A 16031-nucleotide genomic window follows, 5' to 3' on the forward strand; every position below is an offset into this window, starting at 1 on the left:
GTGTTCTTGATAGTGCGGTGAACAACATCATCAGCAAGGATTCCCAGGCCACCACTCCAAGGCTGAACATCCTCCTCCATGAATAGTCTGTTCTCCACCACACTGGGTCCAATACAGTACTATTACTGCTGCTGGTTCCACTGTCAAATGTCTGTTTTCCACCCTACTGGGTCCAAGGAACTTTGTGTCCTATGTCCCGTGTAATCACTTACACCTTGGCTAATTTTTTTTCACTATTTTTGCACTTTGTTTTTTTCCACTTTTTTTCATTGTAATAGCAACTGCAACTAAACGGAAATATACCCTATCAGACTCCCACTATTGTAGCTGCAATTATTCAGCCGTTATAGCAAGGTTCGTTTTAGGTTCGGTTCGTACGAATCCGAACTTCACGAAAGTTCGCTTGATCGAACCATCCTAACGGAACTTTTCAAAAGTTTACTCATCCCTAGTCCTGTCTGTGGCCGTAGTGGGGTCCTGCCTTCTGTTGCTGACTTGCTAAGCGGACTTCATAAGTCACAACCCAGGTCCCGCTCAGACCAGTAAGTAGCCGGATCGGCAGTATGCCCTCACCAGCGGGGGAGGTAACAGCTTATTATTTCTTTTATCCTTCCCCCTCCCCAGCACTTGCTAAAAAAATGGGTCTAGTCAGACTTCTCCTTTAAATTCTGTGTCCCATGCCCTATGGGAAAATAACAGTAGGTTAAAGTCTGCTTCAAAATTTACGTTTTTATGCGATTGCTGAATTTCCCCTTTAAGTAAGGTTTTGCTCTTCTGGTAATCACATTGAAGCAAAGATCACCTGTTTGCCTATGTCAGCATGATGTCTCCTTTATCACCTTGCTCAGTACTTATCATGCTGGAACAGTTATAGGTGCAGTAGATGATGGCTCTTACTGGTTTGAACAAGGAAAAAGTATAAAAGTCGTCTTTATAATGTCAGCCTTTGAAGAAACTGATATTTATAACCTCGTGCTGCAAGCTCATCCACCATAGGCTAAACAGACTCCCTGTACACAGGAGGCTCCAGTCTGTTTTATGGGTGGGAACAGCTGGCTCCAGCTTACTGATTGTCTCCACTCATGGAATATGATGTCATTGTGACCGTCCTCCTATGTCCTGTTTCTGAAGATTTACAGCTGCTTGTACATGAACTCTCTTACCTCTATATTATCAGGAAAAGTCCTTCAGCCAATCCATAGTCACTAATCTACCTTGGGGAGCGGCATTTAGTGGATGTGCTAGATTTATATAGACGCTGTAGTAACTGGTTTGTGAAAAGCAACAAAACCAAAGGACAGAGCAATTTTTCTTACACTGGCAGATAAAACACTGGCCTTAGTAAACTCCCCAATAAATGTTTGTATAAGAACAATGGGGAAGATTTATGAGACCGTCAAAAAGAAAAAAAATAGCAACCTATAGCAATTGGTTGCTACTGGTAATAGAATATGTCCTATAAACAGGTTCAGACGTCTGCCCCATTGTTATGTAGATGCCTGTGGCCATTATAGATCTGACATATATTTTACATAATGGACATTACATAGACCTATACACCAGGCTAGGAGGCCTGGGGCAAGGAACATAAGGAAGTTGGAAGTTATTGTGGATTTTTTTTTTTTTAAAGGGGATTACAGTCATTGTTGTTGAGATCATTGACAAACATGGCTATGTTAACTATCCACTTTCTTCTCCTTCTTACTTCCTGCTAGACAGAAAAACAAATACTAGAGATGAATCACGAAACCTAGGAGGGAGCCAGAACAAGAGCGATCGTCTGATCAGAGACTTTATCGCCAAGGTAAACAAATAAAAAAGTGGTTGCAAAGAGCAAGCATCTTGTTCTTCATGGGGCCATATCAATCCAGTGTGATAGGATATCGAGACGTAGTCATATATATATGAGATAAAATAAAATAAATTTAAAAAATTAGATATATGTATGTGCTCATATGATGAAAAATTAGTGCGAAAGTACAGATGAATCGTTAAGCCTGTGCAGATGAGGCAGCGGTCGAGTCACGTGCTCCATTATGTGGGCCTCTATGTTATCATAAGTAGAGATGATCGAACATCGGGAATTCTCAGGTTCGATCAAACTCGAACCCTCGTCATTTGATTCCAGATGCCTACCTAGGCTGTATCCCTGTTTTCCAGGTGGTACTCGGGCTGTCTCCGCCTTCCCCACGGACAGGGCCGGTTTTAGACTAAATGTGGCCCTGGGCAAAGTTAAAGGTGGGGCTCCAAATGATTAAAATATTTTAGAAACAATTTAAGGTCCCCATACACTTTTGTCAGCGGTTCCCGCTTCTCGTGGCGCGTTTGGGTATTACATAGCCAGATATTCTGGATAAGTTAGCGCCAATCTAGCCGATCTTGCTTACAGAACCTATTAGACAGCTCGATTATGTCCGTGCATCCCTTGGTTCATATAGTAAATAAAAAAGCTATTACTTACCTCATCACGTTCCTCAGTGTCCTCAGGCCTTGTCTGTGCGACACTCTGGTCACCGCAGCTGCAGCTCTCACTTCTGGTCCCATCTCTGAAGTAACAGGCCAATCACTGGCCGAGACTGGACACCACCAGGCCAGTGATGGGCCGAGACAGAACACCACCGGGCCAGTGATGAGCTGAGACAGGACACAACCGGGCCAGTGATGGGCCGAGACAGACCACGACCGGGCCAGTGATGGGCCGGGACAGGACACCACCGCGCCAGTGATGGGCTGAGATAGGACACCACCAGGCCAGTGATGGGCCGAGACAGGACACCACCAGGCCAGTGATGGGCCGAGACAGGACACCACCGGGCCAGTGATGGGCCGAGACAGTACATCACCGGGCCAGTGATGGGCCGAGACAGGACACCACCGGGCCAGTGATGGGCCGGGACAGGACACCACCGGGCCAGTGATGGGCTGAGATAGAACACCACCAGGCCAGTGATGGGCCGAGACAGGACACCACCAGGCCAGTGACCATGTTTTTGTAGTACTGGATAACCCTTTTAAAGACTCAATGCCCTATTCCACCAACAGATCTGACGACAGATTATCTGCCAAAGATTTGAACATTATTAAAGGCAAAAGACAAAAACTATTTATATGCATTGTTTTTTTAAAAAAAAATATTGTTATATCAGGACCAAATATAACCTCCATACTGTTACAGAAGAAAACAAACACATGTAAAGACCAATAATATCACCACTGCATGACCACTGCATAATGACTCTATATATACACTATATACAGACCAATATTACCGCCATAGAGTGACCACCGTATTGCACTAGTGACATCACACGCTAATCATGGGAGCTGCAGCCAATCACTGGCCTCAGTGGTCATGTGCAGCATACAGTATATAGGAGTGATGAGGCCAGAGAAGGGCTGCCAGCTCCTATGCACAATGTACTGTGACTTCATGTGAAAACTTCAGCCACTGCTGAATCATATATATATTACTCACACATAAACGTACGCACACTCATACACATACTAAGACATCCATAAAAACACATTATACTAATCCAAAACATCCATTCCATACTCTATACACATATGACATTCATGCATTATACACCTACATTCATACACACACACTACATATACAGTATACTTACTAGCATCAGCTAGGAGTAGTGGTGCACATGTTCCTTGCAGCAGGCTAGGATTCTCACACAGCAGCCTGAAGACATCTCCCCCATCTTCCCGACACCAGTCAAAGCAGGAGCACGGAGGAGATAGCAGGAAGAAGAGCTGGAGGAGGGGCGGAGCAGATGCAGTGTCCCAGTACACAAAAGGTTCTTCTATATATATGTATATTCTTTGCTGTTGTACTGGAAAGGGTTAATGGCCACTGCAAAGAGCTCAGCCTATATTGCCCCCCAGTCAGAGGCGTAACTACCACTGTAGCAGCCATAGTTCTAGTGGTTGTTCTCCCTCTACCTTCAAGAGGGAAGGACGTGTTCTCTCCTGCTCCTCAGGGAGAAGGCCGCAACTCAGTGTGATCCTCTCAACTACCTCTGAGACGTATTCCGGTCCAGTCCAGACCAGTCTCATCCTCAAGATTCTTACTTCTACTCAAGATCTGGGTATATCCTCAAGTCACTACCCTCCGTTCATCGCTAACAGCAAATATTCTTCTCATTATCGCTATACCCAGCATCACTCCCAGAAAACTACTACTCTCATCCTCTGTTAAGATTTCTTCTAACCAAAGTGACACTATCACACTATGGCCTGTTGCAACATCACCCATCTCCTCAGTTGTATTCAAGTCTGCCTATCACTGGTTACATCCATAGACTGTTGCTATTGGCATCCACCGTGTTAATAAACGTACAACTCCCGTTGTTTCTGAACCCCGGCATTGGTCTAGTTATTGGTGCCTTGATTAAAGGGAAAGGAAGAATTGTCTTGGGGTCCCGCTTGCTCAAGTTCCCTTGGTCTAGCCTTGCACCAGGGCCGTATTAGTAGCTGCTGCTGCCCTAGGCACTAAACCTGAAGGCGCCCCATCTTCACATACCAGTTAGCATCATAAAGAAATGGGAGCGTGGTTTGGGCCACATGCATTTCTCTACATGTAGAAATATTGTCTGAATCACGTTTTTCATTGTTTTTAACTGCTAAAAACATCAACAAATTTCACCACAGGATTGGTAGATTGGTAGGTGATAGCCCCAGGCGTCATATTTAACATCGCCACACCAGACCTGACCAATACCACCATACCCCAAACCCCCACCCCCTTTTGAAAAGACACCAGATTTACTGGCAAGTCTGAACAGGAGGTGGGAGACAAAAAAAATAAAAACAAAGAAAAAAGTTGTTTTCTTCCCCCTGCTCCTTGGTGCTGCCCCCCTGCAAGGTGCTGCCCTAGGCACCGGACCATGGGTGCCTAGTGGTAAATACGGCCCTGCCTGCACCCTCGTGCCAATACCGTGACCATAGCATCTGACAGTGGCAGCCTGGGTACCGCTAACATCTACCTCCCAAGCGGGTTACTCCACAGACACCGGGAGCAGAGCGTCCTGCAGCCTCTGTGCTATCAGCTGCAGCCAGGGGTCACTGCCTGACGCTGCAGGACGCTGTCTGTGCAATCCTGCCCCTCACACTTACTTCAACTGCAGTAAGGGGCCCCTGGGCAATTGCCCTGTTTGCCAACCCCCCAACACAATTGCCCTGTTTGCCCCCCCCCCCCAGATTCTCCTCTGCTCCCCCTGCCCCCCAGATTCTGTCACCCCAGCTGTCCCCCTGCTGCTCCCCCAGCCTGTCACCCCAGCTGCTTCCACTGCCTCCCCATCTGCTCCCCCTGTCACCCCATCTGCTCCCCCTGCTCCCTATCTGCTCCCTCTGCCCCACAGCTGTTCCCCCTGCCCCCATAGCTGCTCCTTCTACTCCCCCAGGTTCTTCCCCTGCCCCCCCAGCCTCTTCCCCTACCATCCGCCAGCTTCTCCCCCTGCCACCCCCAGCTTCCCTTCCTTCCCCAGTCACCCCAGCTGCCCCTCTGCAAACGAGTTGTGGCTGGAGAAATCTTCATGATGGCTGTGCCAGATGGAGAAGAAAGCAAAAAGTGAGCGACGACAATTCGAGAAGACATCACCTGTGAGTTATTAATTAGTAACTGCACTGTAATCACTTCTATAGTGTGCAGAGCTTGCGTACCATTGGGGTCTAAATGGGTCAGTGTATTGTTTGCGGTCGTGTACTGACACAGCCCTGCGGTCACTACAGTACTCTAGCGCAAATTATTAAACTAGGACCCAACTACAAGAGCTGCAGGCACTACAACTCCCAGCATATGCTGAGGGCTGCAGACTGTCAGTACATGCTGGGAGTTGTAGTATCTGCAGTTGTTGTAGTTGGGTCCTAGGTGCATTACACACTAGATGCTTTGTGGCATATAAGAATACAGAGATCTGTGGGGGCTCAGTGCAGGGAAGTGACCCCAGAACATCACTAATAGGGATAGGAGTAGATGTTTTTGTTCTATCCCCTATTAGTGCTGTTCTGGGGTCCCTGCACTGAGCCCCCACAGATCCCAACTACAACAGCTGCAGGCACTACAACTCCCAGCATTTACTGACAGTCTGCATCCCTCAGGATATGCTGGGAGTTGTAGTACACTGTAGACAGATGTATTGCTGGACCTTCAGGGCTGATGGTTGTCACCCACAGATTGCAGCCACCAGGAGACTCTGCACACAGTGATTTATTAAAGGGTTGTCCTTTCAGAGACTACAACTCCCAGCATACCCTGAGAGCTGTATAAATGTAGGGATTTGTCACAGATACAGATGAATCCAGGAAAGGAGCAGGTCAGCGTGTTGTGTCTCGCTGGTTCTATATTGGTGGGCCCCAGGTACCCCAGTCTGACACTGGATAGAAGCAGTCCCCAAACTAAGACGTCTCTGGCCTCCTTCCTTCCTCCAAAATGATCATATTAATAAAGTGAAGCGGGGAAGCCAGGGCCCTAGAAACTAAAAATAACATAAAATATGAAGTTGTGAACTACACCTCCCAGCATGCCCTGACAGCTATAGACTTTCAGGAACTGCTGGGAGTTGTTGTTCTCCCTACAAAATTTTTTAAAAAATCTATTTTGTAGGGAGAACTATAACTCCCAGCAGTTCCTGAAGGTCTATAGCTGTCTGGGCATGCTGGGAGTTGTAGTTCACAATCTATGGGGTTAGGTATTACATAATTCTGGGGTATTCATTTTACATTAATATAAAAAAAAAATTGTAGGGAGAACTACAACTCCCATCAGTTCCTGAAGGTCTGTAGCTGTCAGGGCATGCTGGGAGTTGTATTTTAAAATATATAGGGTTGGGTGTTACATTTTTTATTCATGTAAAATAAATACCCCAGAACTATGCAACAACTAACCCCATAGATTGGGAACTACAACTCCCATCATGCCCTGACAGCTATAGACCTTCAGGAACTGCTGAGAATTGTAGCTCCCGGTCCAACAAGATTATATGGTATACTAGAAAATGTACCCGGCGCTGCCCGGGTATAAAGTGTCAGTGTGTTAATTAGATTTGTTCTAAGGTGTCCAGGAGGCCAAGCTAAAGGTATTGTTTCATCTGAGTTAATCAGTGGAATTAGTGTATACCTGTGGTGCATAGTTGGAGGGGTTCTGTATACCCACAATGTATAGTTTTTAGGGGTCTCGCATATCTGTAGTGCATAGTTGGGGGGCTGTATACCTATAGTGTATAGTTGAGGGAGGTCCTGTATACCTGCAGTGTACAGATGGTGAAGGTCCTGTATACCTGTACTGTATAGTTTGGGGGTCCTGTATACCTGTAGTATATAGTTGGTGCTGTATACCTGTAATGTATAGTTGGTGGAGGTCTTGTATACCTGTAGTTTATAGTTTGAGGGTCCTGGATACCTGTAGTGTATAATTGGTGGAGGTCTTGTATACCTGTAGTATATAGTTTGGGGGTCCTGTATACCTGTAGTAAATAGTTTGAGGGTCCTGTATAACTATAGTATAGAGTTGGTGAAGGTCCTGTATACCTGTAGTGTATAATTTGGGGTCCTATATACCTGTAGTATATAGCTGGTGGAGTTCCTGTATACCTGTAGTATATTTGGGGTCCTGTATACTTGTAGTATAGAGTTGGTGAAGGTGCTGTATACCTGTATTATAGAGTTGGTGTAGGTCCTGTATACCTGTAGTGTATAGTTTTGAGGTCCTGTATACCTGAAGTGTATAGTTTGGGGTCCTATATACCTGTAGTATATAGTTGGTGGAGTTCCTGTATACCTGTATTGTATAGTTTTGGGGTCCTGTATACCTGTAGTGTATAGTTTGGGGTCCTGTATACCTGTAGTATATAGTTGGTGGAGGTCCTGTATACCTGTAGTATATAGTTGGTGGAGGTCCTGTATACCTGAAGTATATAGTTGGTGGAGGTCCTGTATACCTGTAGTATAAAGTTATGGGGTCCTGTATACCTGTAGTGTAAAGTTTGGGGTCCTGTATACCTGTAGTATATAGTTTTGTGGAGGTCCCGTGCACTTGTAGTGTATAGTTTTTGGGTCCTGTATACCTGCAGGGTTGTATTTACCCGTATGGCAGTGTTATTCAGTCACAGTGTGTCGGTATTGGTCATGTCTGGTATGGGGGTGTTATCCAGTTACAGTATGGCGGTATTGGTCAGGTCTGGTGTGGCTGTGTTATCCAGTCACGGTATGGCGGTATTGGTCAGGTCTGGTAAAGCGGTGTTATCCAGTCACAGTTTGCCGCTATTGGTCAGGTCTGGTATGGTAGTGTTATCCAGTCACAGTATGGCGGTATTGGTCAGGTCTGGTGTGGCTGTGTTATCCAGTCACGGTATGGCGGTATTGGTCAGGTCTGGTAAAGCGGTGTTATCCAGTCACAGTTTGCCGCTATTGGTCAGGTCTGGTATGGTAGTGTTATCCAGTCACAGTATGGCGGTATTGGTCAGGTCTGGTATGACAGTGTTATCCAGCACAGTATGGCAGTATTGGTCAGGTCTGGTATGGCAGTGTTATCCAGTCACAGTATGGCGGTATTGGTCAGGTCTGGTATGACAGTGTTATCCAGCACAGTATAGCAGTATTGGTCAAGTCCGGTGTGGCGGTGTTATCCATTCACAGTATGGCGGTATTGGTCAGGTCTTATATGACAGTGTTATCCAGTCACAGTATGGCGGTATTGGTCAGATCTGGTATGACAGTGTTATCCAGTCACAGTATGGCGTTATTGGTCAGGTCTAGTGTGGCAGTGTTATCCAGTGACAGTATGGCGGTATTGGTCAGGTCTGGTGTGTCGGTGTTACCCAGTCACAGTATGGCGGTATTGGTCAGGTCTGGTATGAAGGTGTTATCCAGTCACAGTATGGCGGTATTGGTCAGGTCTGGTATGGAGGTGTTATCCAGTCACAGTATGGCGGTATTGGTCAGGTCTGGCAGTGTTATCCAGTCACAGTATGGCGGTATTGGTCAGGTCTGGTATGATAGTGTTATCCAGCACAGTATGGCGGTATTGGTCAGGTCTGGTGTAGCAGTGTTACCAGTCACAGTTTGGTATACCTGTTGTGCCCTGTATATACATGTACTGTATAGATGGAGTAGAGGGTCCTGTATATACATGTACTGTATGGATGGAGTAGGGGGTCCGACAGACAGACAGACAGACAGAAAGAAGGACAGACAGACAGACTTTGATTTTTATGATATAGATGGGGATCTTCAGTAGTGCCTGTGCTGCAGTGACATTTTATCATAACATTTTCCCCGTACGGCGAGTGGGTCGATTTTAAGTCCCAGTCCGTGTGTGTGTGTGCGTGTATATATATATATATATATATATATATATATATATATATATATATATATATACACTCACCGGCCACTTTATTAGGTACACCTGTCCAACTGCACGTTACCACTTAATTTCTAATCAGCCAATCACATGGCGGCAACTCAGTGCATTTAGGCATGTAGACATGGTTAAGACAATATCCTGCAGTTCAAACCGAGCATCAGTATGGGGAAGAAAGGTGATTTGAGTGCCTTTGAACGTGGCATGGTTGTTGGTGCCAGAAGGGCTGGTCTGAGTATTTCAGAAACTGCTGATCTACTGGGATTTTCACGCACAACCATCTCTAGGGTTTACAGAGAATGGTCCGAAAAAGAAAAAACATCCAGTGAGCGGCAGTTCTGTGGGCGGAAATGCCTTGTTGATGCCAGAGGTCAGAGGAGAATGGGCAGACTGGTTCAAGCTGATAGAAAGGCAACAGTGACTCAAATAGCCAACCGTTACAACCAAGGTAGGCAGAAGAGCATCTCTGAACGCACAGTACGTCCAACTTTGAGGCAGATGGGCTACAGCAGCAGAAGACCACACCGGGTGCCACTCCTTTCAGCTAAGAACAGGAAACTGAGGCTACAATTTGCACAAGCTCATCGAAATTGGACAGTAGAAGATTAGAAAAACGTTGCCTGGTCTGATGAGTCTCGATTTCTGCTGCGACATTCGGATGGTAGGGTCAGAATTTGGCGTCAACAACATGAAAGCATGGATCCATCCTGCCTTGTATCAACGGTTCAGGCTGGTGGTGGTGGAGTCATGGTGTGCGGAATATTTTCTTGGCACTCTTTGGGCCCCTTGGTACCAATTGAGCATCGTTGCAACGCCGCAGCCTACCTGAGTATTGTTGCTGACCATGTCCATCCCTTTATGACCACAATGTACCCAACATCTGATGGCTACTTTCAGCAGGATAATGTGCCATGTCATAAAGCTAGAATCATCTCAGACTGGTTTCTTGAACATGACAATGAGTTCACTGTACTCAAATGGCCTCCACAGTCACCAGATCTCAATCCAATAGAGCATCTTTGGGATGTGGTGGAACGGGAGATTCGCATCATGGATGTGCAGCCGACAAATCTGCGGCAACTGTGTGATGCCATCATGTCAATATGGACCAAAATCTCTGAGGAATGCTTCCAGCACCTTGTTGTATCTATGCCACGAAGAATTGAGGCAGTTCTGAAGGCAAAAGGGGGTCCAACCCGTTACTAGCATGGTGTACCTAATAAAGTGGCCGGTGAGTGTATATATATATATATATATATATATATATATATATATATATATATATATTATGTGTATATATATATATATATATATATATATATATATATATACACACATACATACATATAATTTTCGCTGAGGTCATCCAGTAGCCATGTTTTCTATCACGGTTTATAAACACAAGTATACGTAATGGTTAACATTTTTCGTCAAATACCTCTAGCCATTTAATCTGTGAAGCATGCTACAAGCTGGAATGTTTTCTGCACAAGGTTCATAGATGTGTAAGCGCTAAGGCTGCTGGAACACACACAGTCCTCCGCACTCTCCGGAATTCCATTCTAGTTATGTCTTGTTACTTGAGCAGAACACATCTGCTTATCATCATCAAAACTGCCGGCATGGAGAACACTGTGGGAAGCAGATTCCAGGTAAAGCAAAGCCAAGAAATTCAAGACAAAAAAAAAAAGTTTGAAGCACTGCAGAACATGAGGAGTAAATGCTGGAGCTCAAGGATACTGCTCAGGGATCAAACAGGAATATGCTGAGATTTAATTAAAGTGCCTAGTTATATGTTGGCATTGACACAGCATGTGCTAGGTAGTTGGGTTGCTGAGGCAAGCATATCATGCCCAGCGAGTTCTGTGCACAAGCCCTATTCTAGTAGGACTCATATACTGTACTTGCTTGAAGGCCCTATTCCACGGGTCGTTTAGAGGAGCAATATCGTTCGTATTCGAACGATTTTGGCCGCTACGAACGATAATCGTTCCGTGGAATAGAGTGCAACGATCAGCAGACATCATTCATGTCGGCTGATCGTTGCAGTCGCTTGTTTTTCAACATGTTGAAAAACAAGCGACTGATATAGCAGCGATCTGCTGCCGTCGCTCCGTTGAATAGGAGCATCGGCAGCAGGCGCTGCTATATTCTATGGGCTGCCCGGACGATCAGCGATCCCCCGGGCAGCCCCCCCAGCAGCTCCCCGCCTCCCCTCCCGCACTCACCCGCTCGCTGACGCAGCGTTGAATAGCGGCGGCAGCGAGGGGGGAACGAGGAGCAAACGAGCGCTAATAGCGCTCGTTTACTCCTCCAAACGACTCGTGGAATAGGGGCATAAGGAGCCTTACCACCTAGCATGAGCTGCATCTCAACATTAATGGGACCTCATAACTACAGATACACTTTGATAAGTTGGAGCGCTCATCACACCAATAAACTTTGGTGCAAAAGGCGCAAAAAAAAAAAATCCTCCCCCCCCCTTAGGGTTTGAAGGGGTTATCCAGTGCTAGAAAAACATGGCAACTTTCTTTCAGAGACAACACGCCTCTTGTCTCCAGTTCAGGTGCAGTTTGCAATTAAGCTCCATTCACTTCAATAGAACTGAGCAGCAAAACCCCACCCAAACTGGAGACAAGAGTGGGGCTGTCTCTGGAAGAAAGTGGCCATGTTTTTGTAGCGCTGGAAAAATCCCTTTAAACTTAGGCCTCCTACTTCCAGTGAAGCAAAATCTTAAGGCTTCAGTATAACAATTTATTGCAGACAATTGTATGCTTCTAACATTGTCCAGGCATGATGGGAATTATAGTTTTGCAACAGCTGGAGGGCCGAAGGTTCCCCATCCCTGGCCTAGAGCCTCAACCCCATCCCAAAGGTGTTGGATGAACTAGGGATTGTGTGCGGACCTTTCTAGCCAACATCACTGTCTAACCTCACTGATGTTTTTTTGGACAAATGGACAAAATTCCTATAGAAATCTTGTAGAAAGTTTTCTCAGAAAAGTGGGAGATGCTATACCTGCAAAAGGGGGAAGTAATTTCATATGAATGCCTATGGACTTAGAATGGGTTGCCCTAAAAAAAAATTATAAAAATACTTGCCCATATACATCCTGTGTGGTAGTGCTGCTTCCTTTAGGGAGTAATCAGTTACTGTAGAGACATGGGTTCAGGAGGTCACCGCAACTAAGTGATATGTGATAAGCAGAATGGACAGACTTTTTTGGACTTCATTTTTTTTTTTTTTTTTTTCAAAAAGTTTTTATTTTCCATATGTTGTACACATAACAATCCTTTACCTTAACTACAACCATCCCAAGACCCAAATACCCCTTCCCCCCCAAAATGCCTATATGTTTTGGCAGCCCAAATACATTTATATACAAATACCAACAATAATATTACAATCCTGTGGGATTAAACCCCTAGGACGCCCAACCTCTACTTACTTAAAAAAAAACATCACTTTAATATCTTTCCTCCACCACCCCCCTAAAAAATTTATAATTAACTGTCCAACACACATTTGGGCATCAGCGCGGCCCCGCCCGCACCACCCCCAAGACCCCAGCGGGACGGGACAAGGACAAAACCGGACCCCCCAATAGCCCATATTGTCACTTTATAGCAAGAGATAGTATGCCTCTATTCACTTTCATACGTACTCGCCCTTGGACCGGGCGCACCCATTACTGGGTACCCCAGGCCACTGACGGGCTTATCCTCTTCATATTCGAGACCAAGACCGGTGTTACCCATACCTCTGGTCTCAGCCTCCACACTATCCCCGGAGCCCCCCCCCACTGCCCATATATTATGGACAGCCGGAAGCCTCCTAACGGACAGATTTTATCATACAAACATCCACTCACGAGGCTCAGACCATACTGTACATTTAAATCAACAGACAGACGTTAGAATAGCCACCTAGGCTTCACTATAATCTAACTGGCATCTAGTTTTTTATATGGTAGCTGCACGGGGGGTCCACCCATCCCCCCCCCACCCCACCCGGCCCCGAGGACAACGCGGACGGGGCCACGCCAACACCCCATTCATACAATCACCATTCAACTCAACTTTATTATGGTTATCACATGGGCGTCCCAAGAGTACCCCACAGGTTACAATTCTTCATCCTTAACCCCCTAGATTCCCTCAATCATAAATTGGGCACCAAAACAAAGAACAAAATATATCTATCTTACTTCCCGCCCTCCCCACCCCAACCCCATCCCCCTCAGCAGGCCAAGAAAGAAGAGAAGAAGGGAAAAAAAAAAAAAAAACAGACATTACTAAATATTGCTACCACTCCAATATTTCTCCCAATGCTCAACAATCTCCCTCAACTTTCCATCTCCCTTTTTCAATATATGTTTATTATGCCATAGCTCATTCTTTTTCTTTTTGGACTTCATTAGTAACCCTATTGATAATCAATACAGTCATTGTACCATCCCACAATGGCTTCTTCCAGGCACTGGAAAAGCCAGGCTTCACCTTCGACCCTCAAACTGTTATGGAGGATCTCAGAGGTCAGGGGGATGGAATACCTCTTGGCTCTAGCAGTGGATATGTTAAACGTTATCTGGGACTCCGACTAGGTAGAGAATGACGCCTAATAGGACATCTATGACCACCCCTGTGTGGTCCTGTCTTCCCCCTGTTCTGCCATGCCTGCCTGTCATCTTAGGTTTTATATTATACATTTTCATGTATGATTATTCTACAGCTTGTTAACCGTTTGATTGTTACCCCTTTAAGTGAACATGAGTAATAGTTGTGTAATGCCTTGTACACCTGTGGCACTTGTTTACCCTTTAGGCAAATTATAATATGTGGCATGTTTGCTTTTTGTTAAATTCACCGGTCGGGTGAAACAACGGTCGATGTCTGAGATGTTCACCAGTATCGGCCAGATGATCACTACTTTATTTTAATTGGAATGCTGGCACACGCCCATGCTCCTATTTGAGAAACAGATCGCTGATCACAGGGAGACCAGCCAAACGACAACACTGCCGGCTGCTAATGAGATCGCTCAAAGCAGTGAAGTCCTAGGTGCATTGCCCCCTGGGAAACATGAATATGCAAAAGAAGAGCCCGTGGAGCCTCAAAGAGTCTCAAAACAGAATCCTGCTCCACACTGATGAGGGGCAACACCCTGAAACAGCTGTATGTGGATGGTTACCTGGCCTTGGTTTTTCCCTTGTCATTACATTGACTTATGCTACGTTTACACGGAATGATAATTCGTACGATTAACGATGTCGGAGTAACGTTTTTTTGTTCATAACGATGAGCGTTTAGACTGTACGATATCATACGGAAATTTGTTTTGCGATCGCTTTAAGCCTCTCTCACACATTGGTTAAATCGGTGAACGACTTCACACGGAACGATCTGCGAATTTTCTGCGAATGATCAACGATTTGAGAAGTTGTTGAAAGATCAAAATGAACGATTTCTCGCTCGTTTGATCGTTCGCTGAGTTTACACGTACGATTATCGTTCGAATTCGATCAATATCATACGAATTTGCACGATAATCTTTCCGTGTAAACGCAGCATTATAGGGCCACTTAATATGGTGGTTTTAATGGTTTCCTTACAGGAGCCACCCCTTGGCTCTGATGAGGCTCCACAGGCTCTTCTTTTGCATATTCATGCTCCTATTTGCCATAGACCACAATGTAAAGTACAGCCGGGAGCCATACTTTACACTGTGAGCACAAGCCGTCTTGTACGGCCAATGTTCACTGATTAGCGGAACAAAATAGACCTGTGAATTATTTAGTACAGTTGCAGAGAACCACAGCCGTAGTGTATACAGGGTGTATACACTACAGCCGTGGTTCCATAGACTGCGATTCCATGACGCAGTGCTGTTAAACAGCCACTGTTGCACTCACATGGCCGCTGTTTGACGGCCAAATACAGTGTTAACATAGCCTAAAAGTGTAGTTAAAAAAAAAAAATATATATATATATATATATATTATATATATATATATATATATATATATATATATTCAGCCAGTCTACCATCTCACAATGGCTTCTTTAAGTGACTCTGTACCCACAATCTGCCTACCCCAAACCACTTGTACCTTTGGATAGCTGCTTTTAGCCAAGATCTGTCCTGGGGTCCGTTTGGCAGGTGATGCAGTTATTGTCCTAAAAAACTACTTTTAAACTTGCAGCCCTGTGTCAGACTGCTCTGGCCTAGAGTGTGTGCGTGCATTAGGCTGGCACAACCTATGCCCCCCCCCCCACGCCATCTTCATCATTAGGAATGCTCCAGGCAGGTATTCTATCAGCTGTGTAAGCACAGCACATGGGCTGGATCGTTAAGGCACCTGTGCAGTGTTCACTGCAGAGGAATAGGAAAAATCCTGCCAGTGGCATTCCTAATGATGAAGAGGGTGGGGAGGAGGCACGGTGCAAAGTTAGAGCAGATACTCTAGGCCATGGCAGTTTGACACAGGGCTGCAAGTTTAAAAGTTGTTTTTTAGGACAATAACTGCATCACCTGCCAAACGGACCCCAGGACAGATCTTGGATTAAAAGCAGCTATCTGAAGGTACAAGTGGTTTTGGGGGGGGGGGGGGGGGGGGACAGATTGTGGGTACAGAGTCGCTTTAAGTAGAACAACCTGG

Source organism: Dendropsophus ebraccatus, chromosome 9, assembly GCF_027789765.1.
Source record: "Dendropsophus ebraccatus isolate aDenEbr1 chromosome 9, aDenEbr1.pat, whole genome shotgun sequence".
NCBI classification, from domain to species: domain Eukaryota; kingdom Metazoa; phylum Chordata; class Amphibia; order Anura; family Hylidae; genus Dendropsophus; species Dendropsophus ebraccatus.